At 40.5% G+C, this 16,366-nt stretch overlaps 1 long non-coding RNA gene across 1 annotated transcript in view; it reads right to left on the bottom strand.

Annotated features, from left to right (window-relative positions):
* LOC146863290 (uncharacterized) overlaps positions 1–16,366 on the bottom strand; it is a 354,056-nt gene that overhangs the window by 326,743 nt on the left and 10,947 nt on the right. The window contains exon 2 of the long non-coding RNA XR_014978589.1: positions 14,831–15,568. This is a non-coding gene — a long non-coding RNA (uncharacterized LOC146863290). The remainder of the gene's footprint in view (positions 1–14,830; positions 15,569–16,366) is intronic.

Below are 16,366 nucleotides of genomic sequence, written 5' to 3'. Positions count from 1 at the left end.
GTTCGCACTAAGAAGAGGAACTCAAGAGGATCAGACAAAGACAAGGGCTTCACCTCGGATTTTAGCCAATCTAGCCAGCTCAAATGGGATTACTCTGCCACCCAAATTGGAAGAGAGTTTGAGGATGGGGTGAGAGACCAGGCGAAAGCCCCCGAATGCCCAGCAGATGTCAAAGACAGTGCGGAATCCTTCTATGGAGTTAATATATTCAACTTTGAAGCAAATACAAAACTAGGCACGCCACAAACATAAGAGGGCCCACCTGGCTACCCAAAAAAATCCAAGGAGCAGTGCAGAAAGTCAATAAAGCCGGCACGGAAATATCAGAACGCACCACGGCTTTAGAAGAAAGAATCGTTCAGCTCGAGACTAGTGCTGAGGCTTCTGGACAACAAACATCGATTAATGAAGGCAGGATGACTGATGTTCTTTGGAAGTTGGAGGACTTTGAAAACAGGCAACGCCGTAATAATCTCCGACTACTTGGGATTGCAGAGAAAGCGGAAGGGGATGATATTCGTGGGTTTGTGCTAAGATTACTTAAGGAGGCCTTCCCCATGCTGGCGCAATGGAATTGGGAGGCTGAGGTGGAGAGAGTGCATCGATTCCCACTGATGCTTAAGAAGAGGCCTGGGCAGGATGAGAAACCAAGGGCCATCCTTATATTCTTTGGCAACTTTCTCTTCCGTCAATCCATCTTTGAGAAAGCTAGGCCCAATGCACAAGGGTGGGGGAAGGGCACTCATTTTTTGTCCGTCCTGATTTTTGCCATGCAATGGTGGAGAGCAGATGGAGACTTCGCCTGCTTATCACTCCTTTTCAGAAATTGGGCTGCAAACTTTTCTTACAAAACCCTGCGAGACTTAAAGTTAACTGTAATTGCACAATAAGAGTATTCTCGTCAGAAATACAGGCTCAGGAATTTTTGACAGACCGTTCTAAGAAATTAGTTATGGCAGTATGATAGCAAATGTAACTGAATAACTATCTGTTATGTTATGTTTTTTTCTGTTTTTTCTTTCTCTCTTCAGGCCTTGTCTTTTTCTCTGCATGTATTTTTTTTCTTTATGGCAGGGAACGTCTAGGGGGCACAACACATGCAGGAGGCATCACAAGGGGTCGGGGAGGCGAAAGAGGGGGGGGGGACGTTAGAAACCAAAGGGGGGTAGGGAGGAATTCTTGTACGGTGATGAGCACCGGGTACTTTAGCTGGGTATTTCTTGTACTGCATTGGTATCTGCTTTGGAATTGCAATTTATTTGGTAATGAGGAAACTTAGAATTGCATCTATCAATATATGTGGGCTGAATGATCCCCAGAAAAGAAGGAGAATCAGTCACGATGTTCAATATTTGAAGGCAGATATTTTATGTCTTCAAGAGACACATATTGAAGGCTGTCGGAAAGGGGTTTTAGAGATGAATGGTTATCAGCTTATTGCCAGCACGACACAAGAAAATCGGACAAGAGGGGTGGCAATATTGGCTCAAAAAGGATTGGGTAGTTTTATGCGATCATCCGTAGATAGAATGGAAAGGTGGGTAATTCTGCAATTCGGCCTTGAAAATAAAATGTTTACCCTCTACTCAGTCTATGATTCAGTGCTGGATGATCCTGCACTTTTTGAGTGGCTGAAGGTGGAACTTGTAGGTTGGCCTCTTCCTTTGATACTTTGCGGGGATCTGAATATTAATCTGAGCTGCCAGCTTTCCACCCATAGAGGAGCGACGTATCAAGGTCGCAAACCCAAAGTTTTTAAATCACTATTACAACGTAAGTCATTGCTAGGGTTAGTAGATGTATGGGCGGCAAAAAAAAAGGAAACTGACCCTGGCTTTACGTATTTTTCTGCACCACACCAAGCGCATGTGAGATTGGATTATTTTTGTGTGTCTCATGAGCTTTTACAGGGGTGTGCAATAAGTAAGTACCCCAAAGTTATGTCAGATCACAACCCACTGGTGATTGAAATGGATATCGGGCGCCAATCCCCTCAGACACAATGGACATTTAATAGGACCCTATTAAGCGAAGAAGGGTTTATTCTGCAATTGGAGGAATGGATCCCTAGTTTTATTGAAGAGAACCTTGGGAGTGCCAATATAGGAGTAGTGTGGGACACACTAAAGTCAGGGATCAGAGTAGAAACATCTAGATATGGCTGGGAGGCGCAAAGGAAAGATAAAGCCCTGCTACAGATTTTGTATGAGGATCTGGGCAAGGCAGAAGCAGATTTGATGGAGGCATTATCTGTAGGGGCAGATTCAGAGGCAGCCCAATTTAAGATTACTATAGCAAGATCCGCTATTACGGAGATCTCCCTCAAGAAATCGTCTGGCAAGGATTTGGCTTGGAGGAGCAGGGTCCACAAGAATAGCGAGAGGGTGGGTCACTTATTAGCTGTACGTACTAGAGAAAAAACGGTACAAACACGTATCAGGGAAATTAGAGATCCTATTTTAGATATGGTAAGTGAGCCCGATGTTATTCTTACCTCATTTAAAGAAATTTATCAAAAACTATATACTGAGGACGTCCAGGTTGGGTATCAACAAATTGAAGATTATTTAAGGGGCAAATTTTGGAGCAGCTTTCTCCTGAGGAGAGTGCTAGATTAGACAAGCCAATCACAATTGAGGAAGTAATTGAAGCCAAAGATTCCCTACCGCTAGGCAAAGCCACAGGAACAGATTTAATCCTGGGGGAATTCTACAAGAAGTTTAAAACTCAGATATCTGCATTTATGCGGGAGGTTTTTCACAGTGCACAATTGGATCTATGATCCCCAGACTCTTGGAAACATGCTAACATAATAGTATTTCCTAAAAAAGGTACATCTGCCAAGGAATTGGGCTCGTACCGGCCGATCACGCTGGTTAACAGCGATGTAAAAATGTATTCTAAAATGTTGGCAAAGAGGCTAGCTGTAGTCATTAAGAAGTTAGTTTCCCCCTTTCAGCACGGGTGTGTTCCGGGAAGGGGCACGATTGAACATATTCGATGTATAATTACTCTTTTTGACTATACAAAGGTATCAGGAGACCCTATGGCTGCAATACTACTTGATGCTGAAAACGCGTTCGATAGGGTCTCCTGGCCTTTTTTATGGGCTATCATGGAAAGGAAAGGTCTGGGTAAAGGTTTTATTGGGGCTATCAGATGTATGTATCAGGATAACATATCTAGAATAGCCATGATGGGTGATACATCTGATATGATTAAAGTCACCCGAGGTACACGGCAAGGGTTCCCTTGCTCCCCGCTATTATTTGGCTGCATATCGACCCTTTCATTAATAAGATTGCAGAGAATAACAAGATACAAGCCGTTCAGACTATTGGTGGTGAGACCAAGATTTTAGCATACGCTGATGACTTGGCGGTAATAACAGCCAATACATTTGAGACTATTAAGGAGGTAGAAAGGGAGACCAAAGATTTTGGTAAAATCTCAGGATATCATCTCAATAAAAATAAGACGATGATTGTAAAAAATGCTAGAGTTGGCCTAAACGACACACGGGTAGTGGAAAAGGCTAGATACCTTGGGGTTGAGATCTCTGCCAATACTGAAGAAATTGTACAAATCAACTTGGAGCCATTGGTACATAAGACTAAAATAGATTTTAATAGAATGAACTGTTTACATCTTGCACTTCTAGGAAGATGTAACGTTATCAAGATGCTATTTTTACCCAAAATCTTATACTTTGTTAGGGCTATTCCAGTTGAAATAAATAAGGCGTGGTTTTCTGCTTTTAACCAGATAATTTCAAAATGTCTGTGGGCCGGGAAACGCCCCAGCAGAGCTTGAAGATTTATGACCCTACCCAGAGCTCGGGGGGATGGTCTGTTCCCAACCTTCAAATCTATTATTGGGCATCAGCTATTCAACACATGGCAGAATTACTGGGAAAAGAGACGGGCAGTAGAGGAAACATCCTACACCTCAATATATAGGTTAGTACTAGGGGTGGAGGTCCATGGCTGTTTAATGCGACATATTGATTATGCATACTTTAAAAGAGTTACATTCAAAATCTTGCTGGGAGCATTTAAGGTTTGGACGGCAGTTAGAAAGAAACTTAAATTAAGTAGGATTCATAGATATACCCCTCTGGCGGATAACGATCTTCTGCCAGGAATCTTCCGAGATGGATATATGAGAATATGGATGGATAGGGGCATAAGACATATTGGAGATCTTATGGTGGATAATACAATGCACACGTTTGACAGTATCAAGAGTAAATTTGGGATTGGAAAAAATTATTTCTTTAAATTTTTAAAAGTGAGGGACTATTTATCTAAGAAGGCAATCAGGGGCCCAAGAGTTCCCTTACTGGATTTGGCTTTAGGGGCTCCATCACCACTATCCAAATTTTACTTGTAACATGATGGAGGATGATGTTTTAAAACATAATAACTGCTGGCAGGATATGGTACAAGCAGGAGCAGGGGAATGTGAGGATTCTTTAGAATTGATCCAGACTGCCTTTGTTTTGGCAAATTTACAAGTTCAATGCTTTAAAACTTGGCTTAATTTGTATATTACTCCGGCACGGATATCTAAATGGGGCGGTACCACTGGCATACACTGTTCCCGCTATGGCTGTTTAGCCGCTGGTAGTGGGCATATCTTTGCAACTATCAGCCCTGGTCGGGGAGGTGGGCAACTACATTAAGCTTATGTTGGGGGTCGAGGTGGATCTAACGCCACAAGTGATTATGCTGGGAGCAAGTAATCAAGCATTGCCGAATCCAAATCGGGTCTTGTTACTTGCAGCCATGGTGGTGTTTAGGTTATGCTTGGCCACTGTATGGCTAGACAAAGAAACCCCTCCGTACACTGCTGGTTGGAGATACTCCTAGATACCTTCCGCTGGGAGAAAACGATATACACAAGAAGGGGATCTAGAGCCAAAAAAAGGGGGCTTGAAATCTGGCTACCAATCACCAAATGGATTAATGAAGAGGCGGCGTGATTTGAGTTAAAAAGAAAAAAAAATTGCTACCTAACTCCAAGGTTTAGTGCTCAGTAAGGTTTCTACTCAAATTTGCATCCTTTGGTTTCGTGGGGAGGGTGGAGGGGATAGAAGGGGAGGGGGGGAAAATAAATAACTGACATCCTTTACATACGTATCACAAAGGTTTAAAGCATGTTTAAAGCATGTTGCATGTTGCTTAAATGTATTTATTACCAGACTATGTATGTTCGGGTGTCTAAATAAAGATTTTTTTTAAAAATTAAAAAAGGAATTTGGAGAGTCATTATAGAGGACAGACGGGTACCTCCGGAAGAGATCAGTCGTTAGCTATTGTCTGAAATTTCAAGGGAATATTAGGAACCCCATGGTATCTTTTACTTTTGAGTCTAGCTTTTGTTGCTCCACTGCCTTTCGGCTATATTTGCGCTATAGAAATACCATATACATACATACATACGATAAAATGCCTACTGTCTGACATCCATTCAACCAAGTATCAATGTGGATTTTTAAAGAAAATGAATTTTTGTTTTGCTTATGATATAACTGCCTATGAAAATTGTAAAGGACTTTTAGGTAAATCTAGTTTATGGAATATGCTTCTAGAAAGAAGGCTCTGCTGATCGCAGTTATCTCTGATATTTATTTACAAGTAAGTAACAGAATACGAATAGATCCTGCAATGTTAGTGCTGCCGAGCTCACACAATTAACCTCACTCCTCTCATTCAGTAAAGGAACCCTCAGGCACACTACTTTTGTAGACACTAAAGGTAAAAGGCCAATGCTGCAGGTCTTCTGGCTCCTAGTCCAGACTGTGGTTTCAAATGACAAGAGTCTATCTTACTTTACATTGAAGGCTTAAAAGGTACAGAAAATGGGACATTCATACCACAGAAAATTATACCTAAAAAGATCAAGATGGACATGTGATCTAGTGGTGAAGTCCCTTGAATTGGAACCAAGGAATTTGAAATCATGTGCTCAGCATCAATAAAATAATGTGATTCCAGGCAAATAATTTTCCCTCCGTGTGTCTTAAATTGTATACATTTGTAATGTACATAAGTAAAGCCTAGCTGCACCAGCTATTTCTATCCCATATATATATGTCAACTCTCCCAAACACATCCGGCCTGATTCAACTTACACTCTTGAGTAATTCGCATTTTCAAGTTTACTACTTTTTGGCTATTTGCAAAAACTGGAGTGTAAAGTTACTGAGACAGTGTAACTTAAATGTCTCCACCTCCTGGAAAAAGGGGTTTAGCCAAATTTAAGAGTGCAAGTTACTACTGCCAAAGTAGTAGTGCATCCAGCACCATACATAGCCAACCACTGGTACTGCATTCACATCCCATAGAAAATAGCGGCGGTAGGAGCTTTGAATAAAACACCATATGAAATTATGTTTAATTTCATTAAATTATTTTAAATATTTTAAAATATAAATACATTTAATACAATGTTTAGAAAAATATATATAGTTCATATTGCTAATTAATTTAAAAATCTTTTTTTAAAGCATTTTATTGGTTTATTAGGTCAATGTGCCATAGTCGTAACCAAACATTAAACTATTAAACTTCGAGGCTGACATGTCCAGGTCCGTCAAAATTATCATCATGTCCCAACATTGCAATACATAGCAGATACTGAAGTATTATGCTGGGGCTATTCTCCGCCCCTCCCCTGTGTTTTGTGGGCAGTAATCTAGAACCTAAGAAGCAATCTAGCTATTACAGAATCTAATGATAGCAAATGTTAGCGCCCCCATTCCAGCTGACTATATAAAGAGCACTCACATATATTTTTACATGGGCCCCATATTTTAAGGAATTTTTTAGGACATCCTCAATCCTTATATAACATCTCCTCTGCCGGCAGGCACCAATCCATGCTGTACATCCACAGCTCCAGCATCGGGACGGATCTACCTTCTCAGAAATGGACTATGCCCCTTTTGGCCACTCTCACTGCCACATTACAAAAGAGTAGTGCATGTTTAGCTATGGTCTGCTCCCCTTAGATACTCAATGTCAACAGTTGAGGGGTAAGGTCTACAGTCTCCCTATGGTTGCAGCGATCAGTTGTCTCACTCCCACTCAGTATCCATGGGACCACGGACATCCCCAAATGATATGTAAGAGCGTTCCTTTTTTTGTTACAGACCATCAGACAATCATAATGCTCCTCATTTTATATAATCCAGTTCAAGTATAATATACTCTGCATAATATTTTCAATTGGACTAGTCGGAACCAGGCCCTGATGGTCATCTCCCTTGGGTATCTACAAGTCTTTCCCCAGCCTCATCTTCTAACCTCCCCAAGTCTTCCTCTGATTGTCTCTTAGGTGTGTCGATTGAGTCTGAATTGTTCTTGAGCAGGGTAGTATAGTGCTGTGAGACTGTGTGTTTAATTCATGGATGCTCCCGCTTGTCTATATTCAAATCGAGTTTCCACTGCCACATCAAGTAGCAAATTTCAGGATTTAAAAATAATATGTTTCACCTGTAAATAGCAGAAATATTGGTTCACTACTAGATCTCATTGTTCCTATAGTTTAGAGAATGGTATCATCCTATGAGCATCCCATATGGCCCCTTCTTTTGAGATACACAGGAGATTCCACTTCTGTGACTCTGAATGGTCCACAGATTTTAAAATATAGCCATGTCCCATAGGGGTATCTCCAATGCTAATTTACCCTTCCAACTCAATTTCTGTTTTACCCTTCTCCATATCCTGAGCATCATGGATGTTGAGGTGGGGTATGCATTCTGGTTGCCTTTACCATATAATTGCCTGACATACCCCCGCAGACCCATCGCCTTTTTATCTGCTAGGAGCAAGGGTTCCAGTTTAGGGGCAAATACCCATTCTTTTACCATCTGTAATTGGTTTGGCCAGTATTATAATTGTAAATTTGGTAGGATGATGCCACCTTCATAAGGCTTTCTTTTCAGTGTGTTTACTGCTATCATTGGAACACCCCCTCCCACAACAATAATCGGGTCATCTCACCAACCATATGAAAGAACCGCTCTAGGACCTCAAATGGTGTACATGGTGCATCCCAAATCAAATGGGATTATTAATAAGTCTGGGCGGTGAACTCCGCTCCACTCGCGGAGTTTGCAGAGATTTCCCCACTCCGTGTTACGCGGAGCTCGTGGAATTCCGAAAAACTCGTAGGCATTCATCAATGTCAAGTTGGCGAGCGCGAGCGAGGAAAATCCGCCTCTCTGCAATTTTCCTCGTTTGCGATCGTCAACATCAAGTTGGCGAGCGTAAACAAGTAAAATCAGCCTCCCAGCGAGATTTCTAAACGCCGAGTGGTCCTGTATGCTTGTGACCACTCGCGTTGAGAAAATGTCCGCTCGTGTTGAGAAAGCTGCTGCTCGTGCAAAAATCTACTCGAGCGGCAGAAAGGAAGCAGCGCCCGATTGCACCGTACATGGTGCCGTTCGCGATGATTGCACAGTGCAGACAAGCACCTGGCACTGGAAATCACCATGAACAGCATTTATCCAATACACTCCGCCGCTTGCGGAGCTTCACGTAGCGTGGTGGAGTTTTTATGCACTTCACGGAGTTCCAGGTAGCAGAACTCCGCGAACTCCGCCCAGGCTTAGTTATTAATTTATATATTACCTTAGAGAATTTGTTTGCCAACACCTTCACCAAAATTTTTATTTTCATATTTAGCAGTGAGATCAGCATATACGAGGCATGCTCCTCAGGTAGCTTTCCCTTTTTGTGTATAAGAACAATGGCCGCTATCCTACGATCATGTGAAAAAACACCCACCTCCCTGGTCTCATAATACATTCTTTTCAAGAGGAACAATTAACTTCCCCCAACGCATTTCAAAAGACTCAGGTGGCAAGCCATTGGGTCCTGGGGTTTCCTAATCTTGAGTAGTTTCACTTCTTCTGCGATCCCTCTTTCCTTTGTCTCTCTCTCTCCAGGAGCAATTTATCATCTCCAGTGAGGGAGGGGGCAGTAATATATTTTATCAACCCCTCCAACTGCTCCTTAAATTGCACAGTGCATAGTTTGGCCAAGAATGTAACTAAAACACGGGCAACCTCTTCCGCCTTCTCTGCCCTGCCGTCTTTCTCTGTACACTATAGGCTCACCTGAGGTCTTCTTCTCTTTGTGTCACCCATGCCAAAAGCTTACCAGCCTTTGTTCCACACCTCAGTCGACCTTGTTTCTTCTCTACAGTGTCCCCATTTTTCCATTTCTAGGCGGCACCGGAAGTCTTCCCTAGCTAGCTCTAAATGATGGGCTAATCCCGGGTTTGGTGGCATTGCAGCTCTTGCTCCTCTTTCTCATGTTCTCTGTTCTTGCCTGTGATATGGGCAATCAAATGGTCTCTGATGATCATTTTTTTATATCGGCCATGTATGCCTCTCATATATCCACCCATGAGGCCACTGTCTCAATATTGTCCTTAAAATACAATTCAGTCACCTTCCATTCCATCATTTCCCAGGGGTCTAGACTCCATTCCAGCTGATTCAAGACCGGTGGCATTTCACGCCTAGAAATGATGGATGAGTGAACAGATATTTTTTGCACCAAATATCTTATTCCCTTATATCTGCTCTTTTGCCTCCGTGGAACCAGAAGGTAATCCAGTCAAGACATACAGCTTATAGCGTTAGACACATATAAGTAGTAACTTACTCCCCGTATTCAGGTTTACAGGAATATACCTTCCGTAGACTGTCACCAAGATGTAGTTACTCTGTCCAACTCTCCCTGCTTAATGAAATTAAGGTCCCCTCCCACTACCAGGAGTGCCTTAGAAGTCTGTATTACCCATTTTCCAATCTTTTCCAACACATTTGACTGCAAACCCGGGGGAGGTACAAGGATGCTACCAACAGTTTTTCACCATTCCAACTCCCATTTATCATAGTTTGACAACAAGCGAGGCCGTCCAATGTCTGATGAATTTGAAATGGAAGGCATCTACAGGCTAAGATTCCAACCCCACGTAAGCCAGAAGTGAACCCCGCATGCACCAGTCTTTTGTTTCTGCCCTGTCCCAGAAATCCGTAATTAATCCTTCTCAAATGTGTCTCTTGCAGTAAACTCAACTCAAAGACATATCTAGCAAGGTACCTAATAACCACTCCTCATTTTAGTTTACTCACCAATTCATTCACATTCTCTTGAAAAGAAGGTGGTAATGCACCTACCCGCCAAGAAAACCAAGTGATGTGATTTGAAATAATTGGAAAGTATGAACCGAGAAAGAATAACACCATGAAAATGAAACCTAGTGTGAATGCCCTGATGAAGTCTATATAAGCAATTAAACACATTGGCTGCTTCTGCCAAAGGAGATGTCTGAAAACTGAAAAATAAAGAATGTTGTATGGAAAAAAGTTCAAGCGTTTGAAGATTGATTAGTTACAAAAGAAAGACTTAACACAGGAAAACTGGGATCAAAAGGGATTACAGCTATAAATATTAGAAGACTGGATTCTGATTAACAAAGAGATAAGATGTTGCCCTCCTATTGAAAATCAATGCAAGAAAACAACCCCTTGGCAACTAATTCAAAGATAAAAGTATAATATAAAGTATAAGCCAAAAGAACATGTGAAAAAATATACATACTTTATTTAATCTTTAAGGTAAATTAAGAACCAAATTACATCTCGTTCTACTCAATGGGGTATGGGAAACCTCCAAAGCGAAAATTTCATAATGACTCATAACACAAAGCTAATGCACAAAAACTGGAAACAGCAATAACAATATTCAAAAACCTCATAGCAATGGAATGTAGACCAATATGTGACAAGACAAATAACATATTAGACATATAAAAACAATGAATATCTACAATTTAAAAACAGTTATAGTGGCTTGATTCATCATTTGAGAAGTTGATCACATTATTTTAACACAATAATGTGGCTAGAAGTTGTTTGTCCAATGTCGTAATACATTCATTTTCTACGTGCCTTTTGGCAAACTGACAAGCCTTCTTAAGGAAAAGCCCCAAATGGAGTGAAATGCGAACCTGCAATGTATCACATGTTCAGAACGATCAAAGGTAGAACCATAGAGAATAGGGTTCTCTATGGTTCTATCTTTGATCGTTCTTTTCTGATCACGCCTCTATCATTTGAATTATTCCGCTGAGCTATTACTCAGTTAATAAATATCAACAATTAATTTATTGTATTGGCTCAACTGAATATGTGATACATTGCAGGTCCTCATTTCTCATGGACAGAAAACCAGTATGCAGAAGCTAGCTAGATCATAGTAGTAACATAGATTCAACAACAGTAGTCACAGACCAACATTTCAGTTGGCCAAAACTTGCAGAGCACAAAATCTGAAGACTATTAGAACAGTGGAATGTTGGGAGCGCCATTGAAGACATTGGAGTGCTCCGGGCTTCTAACGGCCAGTAGAAGCCCGGAGCATCAACATTCCAATGCTAGTTCAAAGCAACAGCTGTTGCTGAGAACAAAGGGCTCATGGAGCCCGAGGGGATTTAAATCCCCCTGGGCTCTGTGAGGCCTTTGTTTTAAATTTTTTAAAACATTCTGCCCTCTAGGGGAAGAATGTTCTAATAGCCTTGTTAAAGGACCTCACCTTCGGCTCGGGCCTTGAACGCTGGAGTGAGCCTTTAATGGCCGATAGAGAACGGTACGGTAGGCTCTAAGGCTATAATAGAATACTATTTTTTGCATGGCCTCCCATTACTGGGCTGTTCACCTGTACCGCAGTTTGGAGTATGAAGATACTGATGGCTTCATTGTGGTTACTTGGCAGCGCAGATTAATGAGGCTTGTGAAAAATTATAGATTCAAAAAATTATTTACCAAAAGTTGGGAGTTAGTGAAGCTGTTGGATACAAGATCAAAGACACAAAGAAATTAAAGTTTCATATACAACTGTTTCATGGTCAATAAAATCACAGCATCTTTGTAAATCTTGTTGAAAGAACTCATGGTCATCAATGTTTAAGCAGTACATGTTGAAGAATCGGAAATAAACCTGTTGTTCACCTTTTTTGAAACAAGGAGCAATAGGTGTGGCAGAGGAAGTGTCTACCTCATTGCAACGTCAAGGAGGCAGCCAAATCTGGATAGTGTTTTCCTATGAAACGGCGAATGCAGGAGCCGCGTAACATGGCAGCAGGCCAACCAAGATGGCACCTATGTTCTTCCAGCAAATAAGGTTCTCAAAGTGGATATCCGTTCCCATGAATTACATAACTAATGTTCCCCATCCACTGGGAGTTGTTTCTCGTCTCTATCTATCTGTCTGTCTGTCTGTCTGTCTGTCTGTCTGTCTGTCTGTCTGTCTGTCTATCTATCTATCTATCTATCTATCTATCTATCTATGTTAGCATTTGGAAAATGAGCACTACCCTCTGCCGGTCTCTTGGCCTGAGTCTTAAATAGTGTACCTTAGTAGAAGTGTGTGTTTTAGTGCTTTTTTAAAGGTGGTCAAGTTGGCAGGTATTTTAATGACTTTTGGAGGTAACTCATTTTTTTAAACATTATTTATATTTTTATTTTATTATTGTATTACATTTTATACTACTTTATGTTTTTAATCTATGATTTGATTTGGATTACAATTTTCTATGTAATCATTAATCATTAATATTATCTTCTCATATTGAAATGAGAATAAATCTCCTAAAGTGATTTATATGCAACCATCTCTCAAAAAAGACAAGGGTTGAGTGGTGGCCCTGCATACAATTAAGTCTATGAATATGTATCTGTCATTTCTTTCCACTTGTCATACTTTTTATTATCTGACATTTATGTTTAATAGGATGCAATCTTTGTACATTATGTTTTTTTCATTATTATATTTCATTTTATATACCATTATATTTTTAATCGAACACTTAATTGTGTTACAGTTTTCTATGAATGTAGCATTTATTAATCATTAATATTATTTTCTCAAATTGAAAGAATAATGAGCCACCTAAAGTGATTAGCGGTCGCTACTTTTTAGTTATTCATAAGTGAGCGTTTCCATAGGAAGAGGATTTTTGGTTTTGCTAATAACTTTGCTTCCGCCTTCTGTCCAAATTTTCATGAAACTTACCCAAAAAACATCAGCTACATCGGCTTCTTCCTGGAAAGTTCAGGGTGATCGTTCAAGTAGGGTCTGAGAAACAAGGGATGCCCCGAAACACTTTTTCCCATTCAATTTCCGTAGGAATTTTTGAACAGTGATACAGAGAAACGACTGAACAGAGTTACACCAAATTTGGTAGAAAGCTAGATCTTTTCTCAGAAAGCGTGATTTTTGTGATATGGTGTAATCTGTTAGACTGGTTTAGAGAAATTAAGGTTAAAAAAAGCAAAATCTAGAGCCCGGGGACTCCCATTGGACAAAAATAACTCAAAATAAACCATTCCAATTAGCTGGACTGCAGGACCCAGAGCTGTGATTGGCTGGCCGCAACATGAAGTAGAAGGTTGCAGCCACCACTACAGGATTTGGTCCCCGATTCGTTAAATTAAAATTTAAAAAGGATATACAGAGGCAGGGTAGGGATATCCTGACATTCTAGCCCTTGTATGGAGGTCCTAGAGGACAAAATTTAAAAAAAAAAATTTGGGATGTCACAGTCCCGCAGGACTCCTGTGGGAAGCACCCGTGTACATTCTTAGGAAAAACAATTTGAAAAAGCAGGTTAATGTGGGGTAGGGATCTGTGGGGCGTTGTCTACCTGTGGGGTGTTAGCCGTCCATGGGACTTGACCACCGATGTATCGCAATAAGATCTTACTTGACGTTTTAAAAAAAATTGAAATTCACTAAAAATGCAATGGTTAACGTGGAGTTATACGTTAGTAAGGTAGTGAGATTTTAACTTATGTTATAAAACAAATAGAAATTCCCTGAATAAAACAACTTAAGTGTAACGTGCACTGCCAAAGATTTTATATGCCATCAGAGATTTAAAGCGTGAGGTCATAAACAGTGCATCACAGTGGTGCAAGTTATACACAGGCCAGTTACCTACAATTGGTGAATTTTAGTGGGGTTTTTTGCTTTGTAAACTGTCGTTTTTTTTTTATTATTAGAACACCGAAGTACAAATCCACTTTAACCTTTGGTTTTGACCCACTTTGCATTCTCAATTTAGAAAAGTGAAGTAAATATATCAGAAAGTCCAGATAGACACAATTATGAAAGAAAAGTACATACGAGTCACTAGGAAAGTTACTGGGATACCCAACATGTACTACTGTTAATTTATGCATAAGCGGGATGTAAACATTGCATTGTGGATACATTTAACTCTAGAACTTTGCAGCTGGATCAATGGACTAAAAGGATGTGTTGAGTAATAATTTTACCATCATATGATTGAAATCTTTCCAAATAGAACGTGAATTACACAATAAAACGGTCAACAACTGGCCTACAACAGAGTGTAACAGAAAATGTCAGATGAGCGACAAGCCGTAAGGAGGGGTACGCGCGCCCCAACACAGATGGGCTGGACAAGTGTTTACTAAACTATTCCTACTTACAACAAAGTTCCTCTATAGACACCTTTACTTTACAGCATAAATAGAAACTTTAAAACCTTTTTAAATGACTACATGTCATCACATATTTACTTTCGCTTATGATGGCAGACAAGACAGGTCATACGCTGATCCCAAGTGAAGGAAAAACATAAAAACTAAATTAACAAATGCAAATTCTAAGGGTACGAGATTTAAAATAAGCTTTATGGAAAATATAAAAAATCAAGATCGTAACATCGCTAATAAGCAAAGCCAACATTACCACAAATAAATGTAATAAAACGAACCATACCTGTGCTTTATTCTTTCCATTGGATTGTAGTTTACTCTTTCGTATTTCCTAAGGAATTTCCACAAGCATTTCATTCTTGATCCAGTCTGAGAAGAACAGATATTAAAATAGAATTAAACCTGGAGACATCCCCTTCTTTTGAAAATATCATTTTAAGGTTCAAAAGTGTCAATCTCTCTCGTATAGGCCCATGCGCACTCCGATCTCCGAGCGCGCGGGCGAGAGCGACTCTTCAGAATAGGTGCTCTGCGTGCCGGCTGCACGGAGCCCAGCCTGCCAGGGGGCGGGGCTAACGTGTAGGCGTGTCCAAATCGAGGAATATGTCTATTTCTCTGCACGTTTTTCCACTGTATCTCCAGCCAAGAGCCGTCTGTTTTTGTTTTTCCCTTTTGACTATCCATTACATGTTAAGTTATCTTTTTTAAATTGCTCTATAGTTTCCATCTTTTTATTACTTTAAATAGTTGTTGGCAGTCTTGACTGCGAGTGTTTATTCGACTAAGACACTGCAGTGATAATTGCTTGTTGTAGAGTGGAATAACATTTCCCCTGTGTAATAGAGGGAGCAAACATTCTCTTCCAGGGTCTCTCTCACTCTCAGACTCTTTCTTTGATTGTGTTGAGTTTACTCTCGGTCTCATGGTTTCCATCCACTGCTTTTCTTTGAAAACATCTCCAGTTAGCCATTCAAATATTTTCTTTATTGACGACCAGCCCCCTCATTGGCATCGAAGCTTTCTGCAACACAGGAAAGAGAAGATGTAAGTTACATTGCATTGGGGCAAAGACTCTAGTTCAAGACGAGGCGTTGCTTGTTGAAGGCGACATGGCCCATATCGAGCCAGATGTGGGATGGCGAGCTATGGAAGAGCCACAATTTTGAAGGGCTTAGAATTATGTTTTGATGGTTGCGTGTGCACAGCAGTGGTCTGTGTATATTGCTATCTCTTAGGCTGCCAAGGATATGTAACATACACGCATCTGTGGCATTCTGAACCCCGCAGACCACGGGACAGTCACAACAAAATGCTGGTGGAAGGTATTTTGCTGCAAGTAAGAAGACTATGTGGTGAGAAGGTTAGTTGCTGAAGCTGGAGCATGTGATGTGGAATCTTGGCTTTGACACTCAACCAGAAAATAAATGGTGTGATCCTGTGCAAATCGCTCCGTCTCCTTGTGCTTCAAATTGTATTCATGCGTAGTCTCTAAATATATACAAACCAGCTGTAACGGTGTTATAATATTTAAATGTTTCCTCCCTCCCATGAAGCTTCGCTTTCTATAATCTGAACGCCATACCTCACCTGCTCTACGTCAATAAAAGTGTTTATGTAAAGTGCTGCACTACTCAATGGAAGAAGGAGTATAGAACAGCAGATACCTGAATTCAAAGAAAAATACAGCTTTCCAAAGTTCTGCCTCTTAATTCTTTGACTCCAGCTACATTTTATGGTGAAATAACATATTCAGAATATTTAACAACATTTTTTGTGCATGGACTGAAAGCATAAAAGAAGATTAAGACTTTGCGTGCAG

Source organism: Triturus cristatus, chromosome 2_2 (assembly GCF_964204655.1).
Source record: "Triturus cristatus chromosome 2_2, aTriCri1.1, whole genome shotgun sequence".
NCBI lineage: Eukaryota > Metazoa > Chordata > Amphibia > Caudata > Salamandridae > Triturus > Triturus cristatus.
The sequence above is the reverse complement of the archived record's forward strand: the minus strand, read 5'-3'. Positions and strand labels throughout refer to the sequence as shown.